This window comes from Silene latifolia, chromosome X (genome assembly GCF_048544455.1).
Source record: "Silene latifolia isolate original U9 population chromosome X, ASM4854445v1, whole genome shotgun sequence".
Classification (NCBI taxonomy): domain Eukaryota; kingdom Viridiplantae; phylum Streptophyta; class Magnoliopsida; order Caryophyllales; family Caryophyllaceae; genus Silene; species Silene latifolia.
In genome coordinates this window covers 92,431,371-92,453,381 of record NC_133537.1, presented here as the reverse complement: position 1 = coordinate 92,453,381, position 22,011 = coordinate 92,431,371, and the positions used below count along the sequence as shown (strand labels likewise).

The 22,011-nt window shown below is 41.1% G+C and overlaps 1 non-coding gene across 1 annotated transcript; it reads left to right on the top strand.

Moving 5' to 3' along the window:
- The first annotated feature begins 267 nt into the window (after positions 1-267).
- LOC141625911 (small nucleolar RNA R71) lies at positions 268-374 on the top strand. The gene has a single exon (XR_012535654.1). It is a non-coding gene; the product is annotated as a small nucleolar RNA R71 (small nucleolar RNA).
- The last annotated feature ends 21,637 nt before the right edge of the window (positions 375-22,011 follow it).

Here is a 22,011-nt window from a genome sequence, read left to right as displayed (position 1 = left end):
ACTTTTTCAAACTTCAAATTGATTGTGTCAATATGAGCACTAAGTTGAGCACCCAATTGAGTAACGGAGTCCACTTCATGCTTTCCTCCTTTAGTAGCCTTGCGAGGTCTACTATATTGTGAGTTATGGACCGCCATTTCCTCAATCTTGTTCCATGTTTGATTGTCATCAACTTCGGTGAACATTCCATTTGATACCATGTTGAGAATGTTCCTTGAATCTTCATATAAAATGTTCCAAAATTGTTGTACCAAGAACCATTCGCTAAGTCCATGGTGAGGACATGAGCGACAAATTCCCTTGAACCGCTCCCAAGCTTCATACAAAGATTCTTCATCTCTTTGCTTAAAACCCGTAATTTGAGCTCTTAGCATGTTAGTCTTTTCCGGTGGGTAGAATTTTTTGTAGAAAGCTAGAGCCAACTTCTTCTAAGAATCTATTCCGAGAGTGGCCTTGTCAAGGCCCTTCAACCATTGTTTCGCGGTGCCGATTAGAGAAAAAGGAAATAAGACCCATCTAATTTGGTCTTGAGTCACACCGGTTTGAGAGATTGCATCGCAATAGTCGCAAAAGGTTTCCATATGAGAATGAGGGTCTTCACTAGGCATCCCCCCAAATTGGCTCCTTTCGACTAATTGAATAAAGGTGGATTTGGCAATAAAATTTCCGGTTAGATGTTGTGGTGTAGGAGTACCATTGGGTAGGTTCTCCTCGGTGGGTACGGAGTGTGACGAGAATTTAGGCATTGTAGGTTGATTTTGTGGGGTATTGTGTAATGGGTTCTCCTCTCCTTCTATTGCGAAAGAGTTGATGAACTCACTAGTTGGTTGAATAACTTCACTAATACCTCTCAACATCCTCCTAGCAAATCTCCTATTGTTCGTCAAGGTTCTTTCAATTTCACGGTCAAAAGGTAACAAATCACCTTGTGACCTTCTAGACATGCAAAATATCAAACAACTCGGAAACAATTAGAACAAACCTTGAGGAGGTTTACTTCCCCAAGGCGAAGAAAGACACAACTAATAACAATAAAAGGAAATCTAAATCAAACAAACACCGTCCCCGGCAACGGCGCCATTTTTGATCGGTCCGTTTCGTGTTCACAATTAAAGGTGTGGTCGTTGGGTCACGTCCGAATCAAAACACAATTTATAGCTTCACAAACAACTCTACAATTAGTAAAGAGGCAAGTAAAGGTCGGATCCCAAGGGACGGGAATTGAAATGAGATTTCTATTGCAACTAGTGGTGTCTTAGGGGTGTCACAATTTGGGTTGATGTAGAAGGTCACTAACTAAAATAGAAATGAAAATAAACAAGCAAGATGAATTAAAAGGGGTGTAAACAATTGATTAAAAAGCACTAGGATGTCATGGGATCATAGGGGAATCATGGGAATTGATCATACAAACATGTTCTCAAATTATAAGCAAGCAATTATTGTTGTGATGGATTGAGTTGGGTTATATCTTACAATCCTAGGAAAGTTTGGGTCCCGGAGCCGAATCGATTAGATTGTACAACACCTACAAGTCGACTTAATCTTCCCTACTCAACAACATGCATGGTCTAATGAGACTCGAGTTGGGTTATGTCTTACAAGTCTCATTGAAAAGATAGGAGATGGTGGTAAATGCAAGGATTCATAGGCTTAGCATTTCATCAAATATAACATGTGCATGAGTTGAGATCAAAACAAGCAAGCAAATAAAACATGAAAGCATATTAATTTAAGCATGAATCATTCCCCATGTTTGTTTCCCCTAATCACCCATTAACCCTAGCTAAGAGACTACTCACTCATTATCATGTTGATCATGCTAGCAAGGTTGTCAATCATACCAACAAAATGAAACAAGATGAATAAATGAAAGTAATTAACAATAATTAAAAAGGGATTAAGAGAATTATACCTACTAATGATTCCAATAATAAAGCAAAGATAAAAGAAGTACTTGAATGCTTGATTGAGAGGTTGTCAATCTCCCAATAATAACCCAAATAATCTTCAATTACCCAAAATAAAGGATGAACAAAAGAGAGATTAAGGAAATAAAACTTGTATTAGAACTTGATTAATTGTTGATTACAAAACTAAAGAGAGATTTCATTGATATTAACTACTCTAATTGTTGATAAGAAGACCATGCTCTTCTAATTAGACTAATGAGGTATTTATAGTGGAAATTAGGGGGATGCATTAGGGTTAACTAAGGGCTAAACTAGTAATTACACTTTTTAGATTGAGCAGGGAGGAGCCGGTATTTTCCGAAGGAAGGGCTTCTTTCTTTGTAGCTTGGAGAAGAGGAAATCGCGCTGTAGAGGAATCCGAGCGGATTAGGGTCGGGACGGGCGGATTGTAGACAATCCGCACGGATTGTGCCTCAGCAAGACATCTTCTTCTTTTCTTCCCTTTTCTTCATAAATTCCTTGGGGATTTCCTTGGGGACTCAAGGATCCTTTCCCAACATTGCTCATCTACTACCATATGTACAAAGGCCTTCTAATCATGTCTCTCCTTGATGCTTGGTCATTGAATTCGATCAATTTAGTCTCGTTTTGCCATGAAAATGCAAGATTCTTACTCCTTTCCTACCAAGGGATCAAAATCTCAAAGAATATGCAAAACAAAGAACTAAAGATAAGAAATGACCCAAATATGCACTAAAAAGCATGGGAACAAGGCTAATTCGGGGGCTAAATATGCGCTAAATATGGTCACATCAGTCACGAATATTTCCGTTGAGGTCAATCCAAATTTCGAATAAATGTGTCCATGATCCAAATTCACATTAATTTGGGCACGGGATGGCCGATGAAACCCTCATCAACACGAATTCGGTGGATAGACATTCATCACCCACTTCCCCTACGTAACAAGGTTTGTACCCCGGGATGGTCGAGTGCACTCCCTCGCGAAATAGGTTTTCATGGTTTCTACTATTTGGTAAGGCTATGTCTCAATTAATTGTTTTAGCGAGAGGTCATGTCAAATTATTATCTATCACGTTTTAAGTGAACTAAAGCGGTGAACTACGATAATTGTATTTGACACGGTCGATGAACTCGATTAGATGATGATGCATGTTTTAGTTATGGCGATTTAGCGATGCATGTGACATATAAATAAAATGCAAAACATAAAATATAAATCCTAGTATGGCCTTCCTAAAAATAGAAAACTATTTAACTATTACATATTCGGAAACCAACTCCATTGGTCCCTTGAACTTCGGTTGTGACACGCATCTCGAGGTAACACCGTCTTTATGTATCGCCATCTTGAAGAAATCCGTCTTTGGGAACTCCGGAATAAATAAAATTACATAATAAATTACATAATTTCCTATTATACATTTGTAACTATAATAAAATAAATCTATTAAATTACAAAACGGTGATACGAGATCACAATAAATTACAACCGAATCGATATTCCCATACATTTCGGGTAATACCAATTAAAAACTAAGGCCATACTAAGTAAAAATTACATAATTCAAAAATTAGATAAATTAAAATTATGACAATCATAAAGAAAATGCAGCATTATAATATGTATGAACATGCCCAATTTTATGCTAAATCGCCTTTAATTAGCCAATATCGTATATTACTCGGTTTTTACGGATTTGCGTGATTTTAACATTTTATAATCACAAAAATTACATAAATTCATATTTATGCATAAGTTAATTATCATAACCTCTTAGGACTCAAAATTTAGTCTTTACTAATTATTTGACCATAATTAACTCATATTACAAAATTTGTTCATAATGGACTTAAAATTATAGTAAAATGCTATAAACTTCAAATAAATCACAAAATTTCAAATAAATTCAAAATTTGAAATTTAAACTCATGAACATTCTGGAAAAATACCATGACACTCATAATGTTCAAAAAACTTAGGTTAAAATTTCGAAATTTATCCGGAAAAACAATGTTGCGGTTTATCGGTTTTAACTAAATAATCATAAAAAGATGTGAAAAATTATATTCATTAACTTTTCAATTTTAGATCTGAAAAAGATAATAAAATGCAACATATGATGTTTTTCTTTAGTCATAGAGTATGTTTTATTAATATTTGACTAATAAAGTCACTATTCATGCTATTTTTCTTCAAAAATCCATAAATCATGCAAAAAGACTTCAATATAGCTTATTATTTTACACACATCTTGTAAATTTGCATGTGACAACATACTAAATTTCTATGACCAGATTCGAAATTTATCTCATATTAACCTATTTTTCACTTAAATCCGATTTTAATAATGAAAAATCCATTTTTCGAGCATAAGAAGTCCAAAAATTATGAACATTTACAGGTTATCTCAAAATAATATATAAGACAACATATCCAAAAATCACTGTAAAATTCGAAGTTTAGCTAATTTTAGTCCGAAAATGACATTTTTACTCATAAAATCATATTTTAATGCCATTATTGTATAATATGAACAATAAAAATCCATAAATTAACCAAAATATCCTAAAAACATTTTAGGACCAGAAATTTTAACATGCATGTTGATTTTCGTGATATTTCATAATAACACAAATTTAACAAGTTTTGTATGTTAATCATATATCTCGGAAAAACTTTTAACCGATTTGCATGCAAACAACCAAGGCTCTTGATACCGATTGAAGGAAAAGTAGATCTATATACTCAACAGAGGGTACGTATTAGGAAGCTCTTTTGATCGAACACGTAATCCCGGCCGCCTCGATAGCGGCCTCTACTAATGATTAGGGAAGTTGTCTATACTCGATATATTGTCGATTATATGCATGCAATGCAACATCCATAGATTAATCCTAACATGTGAGAATTAGACTAAGTCGGTGAACACGTAATTTAGCATACAATTAATGTCAAAGTCGGGATGTAAGTTCAATTACATGTGAAGGCATACAAGGAAATATAATAAAGAAAATTACAATAATAATACAATAAAGAAAATTACAATAATTACACTGGGTTAATTGATTTATGTCGAAAATACTTCTAAAACGGATAACTTGAGAAAAGAAATAAATAAACAAATTAACGAACAGGAATTAGGGTGATAATACGATTAGTAGTTAATTAATACGTAAGCTAAAACTAGGTCAAAGCAAAACGGGAGTTCAGAGACAAAAATCAACCAGAGCAAAGCGCAGAGTTTGACTTTACGGAAGAGGCGCAGCAGCTTGCGCGTCTGTTCCTTTGGCTCGCCCGTCGTGAGGCCGGAATTGCAAATCGTTAATGTTCGTTGGTGATTTTAAGGCTTGATTATGCTATTTGACTCGGGTGAAAGTGATTAGCAGATTATTTACATGTGAATAAGGGTCATGAAAACAATAAACATGGACAAAACTAATCAGAATGAACTAATTACAAGATTTAATGGATTAACTAACAAATTAATGAATTAACTAATTAATTAGGTTAAACAGGTTATTAATGACGAATTAATGATGGATATGATGAACAAAAGGTAGGAGTATGTCAATGAAGAATTCCGGAGACACAATATGGATGAATCGAACCTCCAAAAATCGAATTTGATTTTAATGACGAAAACCCGCAAATATTAGTTATAAGGGATTTAAGTCGGGAATTAAAAGATGAATTAAGTACTAAAAACGATGAACATATTACATGTTAGTGTTATTATGCTTAAATCGTCATATGAACAATGAACAATTGAAGAAAGAAATAAAACAATCGAATCATCGAAGAACGAAGGAAGAAGAAAGGAAGCGGCTACGCGTCGGCCTCACCTCACGAAGTGGCGCGAGATGTCTGCGTCCTTTTCAAGTGGCGCAGCGAGCTTGTCTTCGTCCTTTCTCGACGGTCATCTTCTGGTAATTCGTAAAAAAAGGATTTAAAGCATGGTTTTGTTAATCGGTTTTAGAAATACTTTCGACATAAACCTTACATTATGATTACAATAAATAACAATAATAAAATAGGGATTTACACTCTCAGACTTACATGTTTGACGAAACGAGATGAACTAAGTATACGTTTTAGTGATGCTCGACTCGAATGTAGACGAAAGTGCCCTCGTAAGAGGAAATTAAACAGATTGATTAAAGTTGATTATGGTGGAGTTGGTCAAATTGGTCAGTCATGCAAAATGAGGCTGGTACTCAGAAAGATCCGAGCGTACGTGGTCGAAAGTTTAAGCACGTAGACTCCAAAAAGTAAGAACATGGTCTAGAATGCAAAGGGAGAAGAGAAGGGCGGACACTCGCGTGAGAAATATGTGAGACCGAAGGTCTCCATTTATACTAATCACACAGAGGAAGTAGGGTTTTCGGAGAAACTTTGGAAGTGAATCTCGAAAAGATATGAAAAGATACGAAAAATACGCAGAAAAGGAATTGGGAAGAGGCGCAGCAGGCACTGCGTCTCTTGGAAGAGGCGCAACACCTGCTGCGTCCTTTCCCAAGTGGTTTCCTCCTGCGGAAGAAATATGTCTGTGTTTAAGTTATGGAATAACGGATTTATCTTGTTTTCCTTAATATTTTATGTGAATATTACGGGAAATTGTTTGCCAAAGATTAAAAGATTTATAAAATATGGAATAGAAATATCCGGAACGTTCCAGAACATTCTGACTCGGTTTTAGAAAATGAAGACGGTTTTATGACCCGGACTCCAAATGTACTCTAATTACTGCCAAAACGACCGTATCGGCACGTAAATGACAATTAAGAGGTAGACACAAGTGTTTGAGCGATCACTTGACGATAAACTAACGAACTGTCACAAATCTTTCCGCGTACCAAACATGAGGCCCAATCATCACCGGGTGGTTTGCGGAGGTGCAGAAATGAGGTATCTACAGAGCCCCCACTTTGACTGAGGCTTGGACAGGGCAAAAGTCAAAGTATAGCCATCAGGTCAATCGAAGATTACAACCTGACGACTATGGCGACGCGAGGCGACTCAAGGGGTCTGAGCCAAGGACCTGTCGTCGGGAACATTTTAGAGTTTGTCGACTATCGGGGAGGGTCGTTTAAAGTCCATTAGACTACGTAAGGAAGCTCGCCAGCCATAATAAGAAACCATACCTGAAATTCCTTGAAACTCCAGGGAAAACAAAACACAATAATGGGAGAAGACAGCAGGACACAGTCTAGAACTGTTGGGAGAAATCTGCTTGTGTTCGGCTTCAAACAAACTTCGGATGGATTTGGGGTCGATGTTGATCTCCATGTCTCGAGAGGGAATGACTATCGGTCGTGAACTCTGACTGGGGGAACATAATCAGGAACTGATCTCCATGTCCCGAGAGGGAATGTCTATCCGTGTACTCTCGCTGGGGAACATAATCGGGAACTGATCTCCATGTCTCGAGAGGGAATGTCTATCCGTGTACTCTCGTTGGGGGAACATAATCGTGAACTGATCTCCATGTCTCGAGAGGGAATGTTTATCCGTGTACTCTCGCTGGGGGAATAGAATAAAGGCGTGTCGAAACACCTGTCAAAGAAGGAACGCTCGTTGTGACAAGCTAGGTCTTGGATAAAAATAAGGCGATAATTTGCTGTTGGCTTGGAAGATGTGGATCCGGGCGAAGAATATACGTCAAACGGATCAAATATGCAATATAGCATCAAGGAAGAGGCGTACCAAAGATGGGCCCACAAAATAAAGAACTCATAACGAATTTTTGAAAATTCGTATGAAGGGAGGTTGAGGAAGAGGCACAGCAAGAGCTGCGTCCCTTGAAAGAGGCGCAACGCCTGCTGCGTCTATTCCTGGAGGTGTTTTTCCTGCTTAAAAACCCGATGAAATAGAGGGTTTGTTTCATTTGTTCGAAACATAAACTCTCAATTTCTCTCTCAAATTCCAACCATTTCCGTCAAAATTTGATCCAAAAGCTTGCATTTACCATGACTAATCGAGGTATGTGTATCAATGTTGCATTTATCTTCCGTATTTGATCAAATGGGACCGACAAAATTAGGGTTTTCGACCCTAATTAGCCGAAAATTTGGGGCTTTTCCCCCAAACGACTTTGCCTTGCGAAATTGACTATGTAAATGGCAATTGGTAGTATAAGGATCATAACCATGTATTTATTTCGAATTTTCGTTAAGTTTTGAGCATTTGAGTGAAATTGAGGTGGTTTCACAGCTAAACCGTAAATCGCTTCGAAAATAGCCTTAGGATTGCCCATTTGCGACGAAACTTGATATTTGGAATCCTTGGGTTGTGGGTAAACTTCCTACCATCTCGGAATTTTGGTTTGCGATGGCTTCTTCAGGACACTTTCTAGGGAATAATCGCCGTTATAACGAAATGCTGTCGAAATTCCGACTCGAACCCATGACTAGGCTTCAACTTAGGCTTGACTTGACCCAAATTACCATAAGAGCGGACGGTTTTGTGGGAAAAGTGCCAAAGATGGCGAGAAAAGAGCGATTTCAGGACTCCGAAAACTCGAAAATCCCCTAATCAAGGCTTGTCGTCACTTGACGCGGCCTAAATTTACTTTAATTTTGCAGGTGATGAGGCTTCTACATCTGGGAGAGATCCCATGGATGTGGACACTGCTGTTGACCCTTCTCACGTGCTTGAGGAGGCGTTGGAGGAGGCTTTCACCGCTGCGGTGATGGCTGCTGAGGACGAGGTCCTGGAGGAGGAGGCTGTTGAGGAGGAGGAGGTCCTGAGACGGGCCAACGTTGGACGGGGTGGTCGCCAGCTGAGGGGAGCACCTGCGTGGGCTGAGACCTGGGACATTAGGCACCTGCTTTGGGCTACGGAGGGTCACCTGTCCTACAGGACGGTGAAGAGCTTGGTAAATAGAATTCATCACTCTCCATTCATCTTCTTTCTTTTCTGTTTGTCATTCCTTTTCTTCTTCATTTGAGCTAAAGATAGCTTTTGTTTCAAATCAACATAGGAGGCCGGGAACATCAGGTCGTTCTCGAGCTACACGATGGCGATGGGGTGCTACGAGAGGCTGTCGACTGAGGAGCGAGCCATGATCGAGCTGGGAGCGTTCGGCGCCTTGGTGCAGGCTTGGAGGGATATTGCGAGGAGGAAGTTTCGAACTAACCTCAGTCTCGCCGAGCTTTCTTGGACCGGTTTTGGGACACGACCTCCACATTTCACATGCCTTTTGGTGAGGTGGGGGTCACGTTGGAGGATTACGACATGATCTCTGGTCTGCCGTGTGGGACTGAGTTGGTGGAGTGGCCGGAGACAGCCATGAGGGTTGACTCGGCGGAGGCTAGGAGGCTGATCGGCTGGAACTTGGCGCCGAAGGCGGCTGTGGTACCTGGTTTGGTGCCTAGTTCTTACGTGCGGGACTACTTCGTGGGGAAGACCCCGGCGTCGGTGGTGATCGAGGGGAGGGAGACGGCTCCTCCTCCCTGCACTGCAGAAAGGCAGAGTCCGCCCCGTGGCTCGGTGGTTCTTGTCTTCGATCTACCTCGGAGACAAGGGAGAGAGGCTTTCGACGAAGCTTCTTCCCTTTCTTTCTGACCTGAGCGACCCAGGCCCTTGGGACTGGATCACTGCTGGTTTTGCGGTCCTCATCCGCTTTATGAGGGCCATGGTTCGTCCGGAGTTGATGGAAAAGGGGACTTCTCCTGCTGCTGTCGGCCCTGGACTGCTGTTGGAGGTATGAACCTTCACTTCTTCTCATGAAAGATCATTTTCTTTTCTTTCGAATCACAAAATATCGTTATTGATTATCTTGATTTACAGGCATGGGTATACTCCTACTTTCTAGGCCTCGCGCCCAAGAGGACGGAGCCGGTGGAGAAGGCCTATCCCGTTGTGAGGGATTGGGTGATGTGCCGCACGAGGATTCGGCGTTCCTTCCATGGCGTTTGTCGGCGGGAGGTGAACGCTCTTCACCTGGACGGCGTGAGTATTTCACCTTACATTTGTCTGTCTCTCTTTCTCTTTCTTTTAGAACTGATCATAAGAATGACCCTTCGTTTGCTTCTTCTAGTGGGTGCCCAGACCTTGGGAGGAGTACGCTAGTGCTCCTCCTTTCGTGGCAAAGGTCCTTCGACCTAGGAGCTCGAGCCGGCTGCTGTTGAGGACGTCGATGGGTTCTGTGTGGTACTTGGGTGAGCGCTTGGCTCGTCAGTGCTCTCGGGACGTATTGACGGTTCCAATCGATCCTCCTCGGACGATGTTTAGGGAGCCTTCTGAGGCTGAGAGGGAGGCTGACCTGGCTGGCGTCGGTGGTGACGCCCTCCTTCTTTCTGGCGAGGACTACTCGGCGTTTCTCTACAGGAGGTTGGCGTACTGGCCGGTTGTGGTAAGTGCTTTATCCTCTTTCATTTTTGATTGTTTGAGAATACGATGAAAGATCATCGGTTAACGGAAATCATTTGACTTTGCAGGAGGTCGAGGCGGCGGGCATCGAGCCCCCAGAGTACCCCGAGACCCTTGAGTACACCGACACGACGGGGATGACGACGATCGCCGAGCTACATGACTTTGACGTGGCGGTGAGAGATGCTGGCCTGGACGAGTGGCAGCATCTGATTCGGAGGGTGAGTCTTCTAACTCGTATAGTTTTGTGTAAGAACACATTTGCTCAAGTCTGTCCAATCGCTAAGAAATTTTCTTTTGAAATGCAGGTTGCGCCATCCTGGTTCGTGGCTTTGTGGAGGGTAGCCAACCGGCTACGGGCTACTATCGTCGAGGCACTTGCTGGTGGCCAAGGACGTCAGGTATGAACCTTCCGTTTACTTCATTTTTCAATTTTCTAATCTTCCTTTATGTTTGGAGTGATTGACATGAGCCGGTTTTGTTGTTTGTAGAGGGAGCATGAGCTGGAGCGAGAGCTCGCCCAGTCCCGGGAGGAGACGGCTCGCCTGCTGAGGGAGCTCGAGGTCCGCGACGCCGAGGTTGCTGCACTCGAGGCGAGAGTTGCTGAGCTAGACGGCGACCAGCAGTAGCTTCCGTGTTACTTCTTGTTTTTTGGTTGTATTTTTGTACGTTTATACATTTTAGGACCCACTTTTGGACATTTCGATCTTGTTTTGGGGCTCGAGCCCCCAGTTTGGTGTACACATCCCTTTTTGTTGTATATATGATGGCCTGAGTGCCTTTGCAGCTGGGTGGCTTTGTTTGTACCTGTAGGTTAGCTTTGGACAGGTTTGGTAGATGACGGTTTACGCCGTCATGCTGCCGAAATTTACACAGAAATCACATAGGACATATATTTGTACATATGGCCTAAATTAGCGCAAAACAATGATTCGAAAATGCAAAAAATGACCAGAAATGAAAATGCAAAAAATTTGGTCGGAAATGACCGGACGGTAGGGAGGGTTACCCCCTAAAAAAATAAAAAATAAAAACATATAAGTTTGAAATGGAGAGTGAAATGATTCCCCAAAAAGAAAAAGTAAAAAGTAATGTAAAAGTTGGAAAAATGATATAATTAAATTAAATACAAAAATGTATAGATTTAAAAAAAAGAATAAATTAAATTAAATTGATGAAATGATTCCCCAAAAAAAGAAAATTAAAAGAAATGTACAAGTGTGCTAAAATGACGAAAATATCGATATCGTCTTGAGATGCGCGTCCGCGAAATTAGGAAACACGAAATATGACAACCTGTCGTATTTACCAAAATAATAACCCGTATGAATAGGAAATTATTCGTTGAGAAATTTAGGAAAGATCCAACGCGGAAAATCACAGAAAGAGTGCTGAGGAAGAGGCGCAGCAAGAGCTGCGTCCCTTCGAAGAGGCGCATCACCTGCTGCTGTAATACCCACCCTTTTAGAGACCCGTTGACTGACCTTGGGAGCGGTAATAGTCCTTAGAAGTGCATACCAAAGTTATCCTGTGTTTTGAGTTAGGGGTGGTACTCGATAGAGTAGAGGCTACTCGATCAAGTAGCTTAGATACTCGATCGAGTAGGGGCCACTCGATCGAGTAGGTGGGCCACTCGATCGAGTAACGGGTTTTCAGCGAGGGTTTATAATCGTGTTTTGTTAAATCCGCAAATCATTTCCGCCTCATTTATTCAGATCCTCAGGTCGCCTCCTTCCCTTCCTTTCACCATATAACCTCCATGGAAGCCTTTGAAGGTTCTTGTGCCTTAGGAGAGCGTAGCTTGAGTCGGGTAGGGGTCTTTTGCCAGGTTTCCTCTTGTAGGTATGTCGTCATCATCATCCGTATCCTTGTCTTTGCAGTTAGGGTTTGCTTGATAGTGATAGATGGTTGTGTTGTATATATAGGTGTTGCTTGGTTGCTGGATATTGCGTGTGTGGACATGGAATGGTTGCAGTTGCTTAAAGGTAGGTTCGCCTACTCAGTTTCTATGGATGGTCTAGTGTGTTGGTTATTGTGTTGTAGTTGTGTTTATGTGGCAGCGTATATGCGGTAGTCGGTTGGTGTATACAGTTTGTTGGTTGTTGTTGTAGTGCAGCTGTCTGTGATTGTTTGTCTCGGGTTCTCGAGGTGCGTCCTCGGCTGAGTGGAGTCGCTTGCGGGAGTTGCTTCACGCCCTAGTTTTGCCCTCCGTGGAACCCGCCACGGGAGGGGATGTGCACATTAATGGGACAGGGTTACCGCTCGGTTTGATGAGCGGGGATTTGGTGGGTACGGCTGCGGTCCCCCACCGCGTGGTCAGTCCAAAGGAATGTTTCGGTGACGGAGATTGATTGGGGTGGGTGTGATTGTATGTGAGTTGTGTTTGTAACGTGTTGATAATTGTTGTTGATTCAGGTTGAGTCTTGCCTCGGTTACTGGCCTTGTGTGGTTGTCTTATTTGTTTATGTGTCTGCCGTGATCCCTTATGGTGAGCAGTCAGTCTTAGCAGGTGTTGATGTCGTTGATAGCTGGAGTCCTAGCGGGGATGAGTCCTCATGAGTTTTGGTAGAGATAGTGTGTATCTGACGAGTTGTATTTTTATTTTGTTAAGTTGGTCGTAATGCTTGTAATATAACTATAAGTGTTCTTTTATCGACTTTTGATGATTACTTACCTCGGGCAACCGAGATGGTAACGCCCTTATATGCTAAGGAAGGCCTAGTTAAGGCTCCTCAGAATATGGGGGTGTTACAAAGTGGTATCAGAGCGACGATTTTGGAACCTGTAACCAATGAACATAATGAACGTAGTGAGTCTAATAAAATGAACCTGGTGTATGTGTGATGGGAGCCCCAGGTGATGCTAGGTTTTGGATGAGTAGGCGCCCTCATTTCAAAATCTTGGCCTCATTATACTTAAGCCAGTCACTGGGTATGGGAAGGTGGAGTCCGTGTGTATGTATTTAATGTGTATGTTGATTGCGTCGGAACTTTCCGTGGTTGAGTCTTTGTTAAAGTGGGTATAGGCATGATAGTTGCGTTTGGATTGTGTATGGTGAAGTTTTGGTAGAATTAGTGAGCTTATGCGATGAATATGAAAAATGTAAAAGGCTTTATTTAATAGGAATCCGTGAAAAGTGTGAAAGTGTATGCTGTAATATGATAAGTGATCATGTTGGTGTTTGCTTAATGTTGTTAGAAATGGCGATCCCATATAAGTTCATAAGTCCTACCGTAGCTATAATGATGATAGTTAAAGAAATGTTGAGTTATGATATGAGATATAGCCAATAGTGATGCATTTGTGCAATGTTTAATGTCTGAAAGTTTCCGCTTACGTTGTGATTAATTTGTGTAGAATGGCTTGTTCATGTTGAACTGGAACATGATAGTGATACACTTGGCTGACATGTGGGGATTTATTGTTAATTATATGCTTTCATTAACGTGAGAATAAGTTGATAGCCATGTGGTAAGACGAGTTTAGATATGATACAATGACATAATTGTGTATATGAATGACTCAGTAGCAGGTAAACCATGTAGTGTGCAGTTGTTGTAGCGTAATATGATATGAACCTTGTTTGATGAGATGGTATAATATGTTTGAATAATAATGGTGATATTGAAGTGAGTACGATAACCTGTGATGAATTCCGAACTTAGTTTGGAATCGACACGCGATATTGTTTTTGCAGGAATCTTCAATTAATTTCGTATTTCTGACCGAGTACTCAACCTTACTTGACCGAGTGCGAGTGCTTACTAGACCGAGTAGACCTCACTCGATCTAGTTAGGAAGCTATGACGTCGGAATGTAGAAATTTTCTGCAGAAACTCGACGAAATAGCACCTACTCGATCGAGTAGAGGGCACTCGATCGAGTACTCTAGGCACTCGATCGAGTAGGCTACAGTACAGAGGCTCTTACGGGTTTCATAAAACCCTTGTTTTTCCTCATTCTTCTCATTCTTTCTTCTTTATTCGAACCCTAACCTCCTAAATCACTCAAAAACTCTCATAATCTTGTGGTGGTGGTGATTAATTTGGGTTGTTTTCCTTGTTTAATTGCATCCTTTTTCTGTCCATCTAATCAAGGTATGAATTTCTTCCCTATTTACATGTTTTATCACTTTGAACCTATTAGAATGATAGAATAGTCCGAAAATTTCGATTCATATGGACAAAAAATGGCTTGTAATTGTTGTAATGTGATTCATATGCTTCCCTTTCATGATTATTGATGTTAATTGTCCTAAAAATAGAGTAGAAATTGCAAAATTGGGGGCGAATTTTCTAGGGTTTGCAAAATCAAAATTGATTTTTGATTGCTTTCTACATGTTTGATGATGAAATTGAGTACTATATGTTACATATGTTATGTTAGAAGTTGGATTTTGGTAATTTTCACCTTAAAACTTGCCTTAAAATTCCGTCTTAAAAGTGCCCCAAATTGAAATTCATTTTCTATGACTAAGGTTTTGTGTTGGATATGAATGTATATGCAAGAGTTAAACTTTTAATATGGTAATGGTGATGTTAATTGTCGATGAATGTGTCAAAATCGTTACAGCTGTAGAGACCGTCTGACTAGTGTAATTGAGTTGTTTGCTTCTAATATTGAAGGTTGATGATGACATGTTTTAAGTTGCCTTTCTATGAACATATATGAATATTTCACATGTTATCAAGTATTTATATGGGGTAGCATTTGAGCCATGCCATGATTATCCGAATTGGTCGAGTAGATTATGTTTATCATGTTAAACCTTTCACAGTCATAGAGGTAGTCTGAATGCTATAAACTGAATGTATGTATCAATTGGGAATTTGTTGGTGAAAGTGTGTACCTAGATGATTATTCAATGTTCAGTTGTGTAAATTCTATGTTTTAAATGCCTATGCAAGTTTGTTTAAACCGGATGCTGAAACAGATGCCGAGACTAAACATAGGGACCCGTCAAAGTAAGAGGGGGAGGGCTTCACAGCCCGAAGTTGGGGAAGGTAGTGGACCCGTGGTACCCGCTGTACCGGAATACCCTTCGGTGGTGTTCGTGGACTTTAAACAGAGAGAGAGATTTGTGGCGTTGCAAAAACGCAAGATAAGACCCACCCGTTGTGTGGATACCACACTTCTTGATGACTTGGGAATTGAGATGGATGTCCGTCACATCTTTGAGAGTTTGGGATTTATGGGGTTGTATCGGTTGAGGAAGCATTCTTACCCTTTTCTGACTTTGGAGTTTATGAGCTCGTTTAATTACGAGCCAGCTGCACAAACTGTTGAGTTCCATCTTATGAACACGAGTTTCGTGTTGACCATGGACCTCTTTGCTTCTCACCTTGGGTTGGCCAAGCCTCCCAAGGATTCCATCAGTGAGTTCCATCTGAGTGCGGTGTTTGCCACCTTATGCCTTGTCTTTTCGGAAAGTCAGCTCCCACCTCCAGCAACATGTTGATTAATGATGTTCAACATGTTACCTTGAGGATCTTTCTTTGTTCTATTTCGAACCTTCTTTATGAGAGGCCGGATATAATAAGCTGAACAATCATGAACTGTTGCTTTTGATGTCTTATCTGAACCCGGAGCGGACCGAGAGGGTGGTCTTCAATGCTCCTGCCATGGTGTGTGCTAGCCTTGCCTTGATGGCTACTTCTACCACCCGGTACCTGAGTTGTGGTGCTATCGCCACTCGGCTAGCTGAAAAGCTAGCCTCCTTTGAGGCTTCTTCTGAGTACGTTCCCCTAGCCACGCCGATGCCTACTATGGACAGAGACTACTACCTCGACCTGAAATGGTTGAGAACTTTAGCTGACGGTAGCCTAGCTTGGAGAGTGTGGGGTATGAGCTGGATGAGGATCCCGGCTCCTGAGCACCTCCCACCGACAGAGCCGTTAGACCCGGTGGTGGTAGCTGTTGACTCCGATGAGGAGGAGGAGGATGATGACGTACCTCGGCAGTTTTAGACATACCTTATTGATGACACGATCCTTCAGGTGATGCCCGAGCCGAAGAAGGGGGAGAACGTGGCATCGGTGGAGGAGAGACCCAGGTTAGGGAGAGGACCTCTTCGAGTGAGGCAGAGGACAGCTGAGACTAGACCACGGCCAGCAGCACCACAACAACACCATTTTCCTTGTTACCTTTACCTCGATACCCCGGAGACGCGTTCGAGCTACTTGGCAGAGAGAGTGTCATCCACTTTGACATTCCGGAACATGCATGAGATGGCGTATGCTCAGGGGATTTGGACAGAGGGACCACATCCAGTGTGGTGGAGCGGAGTTGGGGACTATAGTGGGGTTTTCCACTCTTACGGGGTGGACCAGACAGCTTGGGGGACACCTCAGTCCTTTGCTTTTGGTGGCTTGACCCCATGGTATGTGAGTCCTGGAGCTGGGGCAGGGGTTGATGCGGGTATTGGGTCATCGGGAGCAGGAACCTCGGGAGGAGATGGTGGTGGAGATGAGATGATGGGTGAGCAGCAACAGCAGCAGGAGTGATACTCCTTTTTCTTTCTTTTGTTTATGGTTGATGATGTTTGATGATGGTAGTCGTTCTTAGTTGGAAATTTTATTTTGGTTTGTATGGATGGCCATAAGGCTGGATTTGCTTAGTTTGAACTTGTTTACAGGATTTTGGGGGTCGGGTTGTCATCCCGACTCGTGCATATGTGACGTTTTATATATATATATATGGTGTTATGACAGGAATATCTAGGGTTTTGACCTGTGGTTACTCGACAGAGTGCCCCACACTCGGTCGAGTAGCTGCAGGTGTGACAGGAATGGGGTATTCTGATCTCAGGACTACTCGATCGAGTAGCCAAGACACTCGATCGAGTAGCGGACACTCGATCGAGTACCCAATATACTCGATCGAGTAGCACTGTTACAGGAACTTTTCGTAAAATAAAATTGTTTAATGGATATATAGTTACATGTTTTGATATTTAATATGGTTATTGGTGATTAGTAACATGTTTGAACCGTTAATTTCATACGTTGAAAGCCGTGTTTGGGTTTTGGATGCGTATTTGTAACGAATAGGGAAGTAGTAATTGTTTCTTATTGCATTCATTTTACATCCGTAATGTCCACTAGTTATATTTCACCGAAAGTGTGTCCTTTCATATACAAACACAAATGATATATACATGCATTCTTGAGGGTGGCTAGTTATTCCAATATGGTTGCATATGTTTTATGATTAATGGTTGTCTAATTAATGAGTAATGTCAATAATGAATGATATGGGTTAGATATATGTGACAAGACGTAAGTAGTACATAACATGTGTAGTGATTTGGTGGTGAACTTTGGGGACGAAGTTCCTTTTAGAGGGGAAGAGTAATGTCGCAAAATAAAAAGGCCGATGTTGCAATTATTTTGTTGATTGTTTATAAGGTTTTCTATTACTTTGGTTACATTTCTTGTATGAAGTTGCAATTATTTGCATTGGTTCGTTGAGTAATTCGTGTGTCGAAGTAAAAGTTGATAGTATGTTTTAAAAGACGGTCATAAAGAGATAGTTACGATGTCATGTGTTGGAATAAAATCGCGTTGTTGAGTAACATGGTGGTATAGTCATGCTGCGTGTTGATATGTGACATGTTTCATGTTGATGGTTGTTGCTAGTGAAAGTGTAATCTCGTAATGTGTTGGGTAATCGTTGGTTGTGCCGGTTCGTGTGGTGAGGTTGGTATTTCAAGTGGTAGCTTGTAGAGGTCGATCTATATGGAGAGTTAGACAGTTGATGATGATGACATGGGGGATGGTATTTCCGGGGAGTAGTGACCTATGTCGAAAGAGTAGTGATGTCGTTTTGTCCCGTGTCTTGTGCTTTGAGATAGGTGAGTTGAACTTCGGGGACGAAGTTCTTTTTAAGGGGGAGGGGGGGGGGGGGAAGACTGTAATACCTGCCCTTTTAGAGACCCGTTGACCAGCGTTGACTGACCTTGGGAGCGGTAATAGTCCTTAGAAGTGCGTACCAAAGTTATCCTGTGTTTTGAGTTAGGGGTGGTACTCGATAGAGTAGAGGCTACTCGATCAAGTAGCTTAGATACTCGATCGAGTAGGGGCCACTCGATCGAGTAGGTGGGCCACTCGATCGAGTAACGGGTTTTCAGCGAGGGTTTAAAATCGTGTTTTGTTAAATTCGCAAATCATTTCCGCCTCATTTATTCAGATCCTTAGGTCGCCTCCTTCCCTTCCCTTCACCATATAACCACCATGGAAGCCTTTGAAGGTTCTTGTGCCTTAGGAGAATGTAGCTTGAGTCGGGTAGCGGTCTTTTGCCAGGTTTCCTCTTGTAGGTATGTCGTCATCATCATCCGTATCCTTGTCTTTGCAGTTAGGGTTTGCTTGATAGTGATAGATGGTTGTGTTGTATATATAGGTGATGCTTGGTTGCTGGATATTGTGTGTGTGGACATGGAATGGTTGCAGTTGCTTAAAGGTAGGTTCGCCTACTCAGTTTCTGTGGATGGTCTAGTGTGTCGGTTGTTGTGTCGTGGTTGTTGTGTTGTAGTTGTGTTTGTGTGGCAGCGTATATGCGGTAGTCGGTTGGTGTATACAGTTTGTTGGTTGTTGTTGTATTGCATTTGTCTGTGATTGTTTGTCTCTGGTTCTCGAGGTGCATCCTCGGCTGAGTGGAGTCGCTTGCGGGAGTGGCTTAATGCCCTAGTTTCGCCCTCCGTGGAACCCTCCACGGGAGGGGATGTGCACATTAATAGGACAGGGTTATCGCTCGGTTTGATGAGCGGGGATTTGGTGGGTACAGCTGCGGTCCCCCACCGGCAGGGCTGGTCCAGTGGATAGTCGGTGACGGAGATTGATTGGGGTGGGTGTGATTGTATGTGACTGGTTGTGTTTGTAACGTGTTGATAATTGTTGTTGATTCAGGTTGAGTCTTGCCTCGGTTACTGACCTTGTGTGGTTGTCTTGTTTGTTTATGTGTCTGCCGTGATCCCTTATGGTGAGCAGTCAATCTTAGCAGGTGTTGATGTCGTTGATAGCTGGAGTCCTGGCGGGGATGAGTCCTCACGAGTTTTGATAGAGATAGTGTGTAGCTGACGAGTTGTATCTTTATTTTGTTAAGTTGGTCGTAATGCTTGTAATATAACTATAATTGTTCTTTTATCGACTTTTGATGATTACTTACCTCGGGCAACCGAGATGGTAATGCCCTTATATGCTAAGGAAGGCCTAGTTAAGGCTCCTCAGAATATGGGGGTGTTACAGCTGCGCCTGTTCCCCAGTGTGTCCGTTCTGACGGATTTTAGGAAACAACTTTTAGTATAAATAGAGACGTCGAGGGATGTTTTATTCACATAATTCTTCCGTCTTTCTTCGTCTTATTACACAAATATCCCAAAATAAGCATACATCATGAATACTCTTGAGATTCGTCTAAAAGAATGAACAAATGAGTTCTCCAATGTGGAGAAACACGACATGGGTGCTTATAATTTTTGATCGCTTTTGAGCTAGAAGTTGATCAAGGTAGTTAAACCATTTCTAGATGCTTGTCTTGACTATTGGGACCCGAATTATCATGTATTTGCCTTCCCTGGAGGCGACATTTGCCCATTTCCCGAGGAGATTGCTGCGATTGGTGGTTGGGACCCGGAACATTTGCCTGCTATTCCCTCCACTTCTCAAGGGTATAAGAACAAGTTTAGAGACTTGCTTGGGTTGGCCAGAGTTGATGTTGACCGTCTTGTGACTTCTAAAGGAGTGCGAATGTTGGATTTCATCGATCACCTTATCAATAGGGCTGATCCCACTGTCTCTTATGTTGCGAGGCGAAGGGCATTCGGGTTTTGCCTATTACATGTGTATGTCCTTCAAGGGCATGTTGATGAGGATATGAGAGGCGACCCTCGTCTCTTGAACTTGATTGAGCAAATGGAGCTGCGCAGGAGCCCAGCTTGCCTGTGTTAAGGAGAGATCCTATTGGGCTTGGATAACAGGAAAGCTAATCGTGACCTACCTTACTTGAGAAGTCCCATTATTTTGCAGGTAAAAAGAACTCTTTTATTTTTTTTTTTTCGCGCTTTCTTTTTCTTCTTTTTTTTCGTTTTTTTTTTCGTTCGTTCTTTTTGTTTTTATTTTTCTTTCGTTTTTCTTTTTTCTTTTATCTTTTTTTTTGTCTTTTAATACCTGCTTTTGGTAGGTCTGGCTTATGGAGCGTCTTCGATTGATCGCCCCCCCAGTTAATGTTCCTTCGTATCATGCTCGCTCAATTGCAATGAGGACCAGGCTTTACATGGTGGACTTCACTCGAGTTTGCAATTACTGGGAGAACAAACTGAAGAGCGAAGATGGCATCTTAAATCTGTCACTGGAGTATCTTCCCTGGATCCTACCCGTTCTGTTCGCATTCCTGGCTTGGAGTTTATGATATGCATTTTTCTGGAGAGGTTGATGAGGCAGGTTGGATTGAAGCAAAGGATCCCGAAGCTTGATACTGTCCCGTAGACTGCCGTGGCGCTTACTACTGAGAGTCGAAGAGAATGGGCCATCAAATGGGCTCAGAGGAACATTTGGTTCTTGAATTCTTCTGTCAGTGCTCTATGAGTGTCAGATTCCTGTCTGCGGTGGAGGAAAGCTGCTACTCTGGAGGAGTGCGAGAGACTGAGGAAGCGTGAACCTGTCGACTACAAGGTTCGCGAGGTGGAAAAGGAGAAGGAAAAGCATCTGACGGAAGGAGAGGAAGAAGCCGGGTTTCGAGTTGTTCATCCTTCGAAGAAACCGAAGACTTCTCCTGCCGTCGAGATGGTGGTTGACAAGAATGGCAAAGCAAGACCACGAGAGAGACCCTTGGTGATTAGGTCGGAAGTGGCGCAAAAGCGTCCGGCTCGAGGTCGTGACAAGAAGTATGATAAAAATGACAAAGGCAAAGGGAAAATGGAAGAGTAGCCTAAGTCTTTATTATTATTATTATTATTATTATTATTATTATTATTATTATTATTATTATTATTATTATTATTATTATTATTATTATTATTATTATTATTATTATTATTATTATTATTATTATTATTATTATTATTATTATTATTATTATTATTATTATTATTATTATTATTATTATTATTATTATTATTATTATTATTATTATTATTATTATTATTATTATTATTATTATTATTATTATTATTATTATTATTATTATTATTATTATTATTATTATTATTATTATTATTATTATTATTATTATTATTATTATTATTATTATTATTGCAATAAGAAGGTGGGGTTTTTAGAATCCTAGCCTATTTATTTTTATTATGATTTTATTATGTAACGTACTATTATTATTAATGAAATAAAAAAGGTTAAATGGTTATGAAACCATTGTGATTTTCTTTTCATTATTCTTGTCGAGTTTCAATTGCATTCGCAAATGTCCTTCTATTTACATTTACAATGATGAAATGGGTTGTATCCCGTGAAGGATTGCATACGTATTCATTTAAAAAATGAAATCAAACCCTTACGCGTAGTTCGAGTAAATGTAAAAGAATAATTGTTCTAAGCAAGAGCTTGTAATGAACTTTATAAAATAAGCATGTGCTTTACTTACTCCTAAGATGAAATTTAGTTTATTTGATGATATGAGAATGACAAATTGTCAAAGTGCAAGAGCAAGATGACATTAGCTTGATTCAGCTTGGCCAGGGGCCGTCTATTTCGT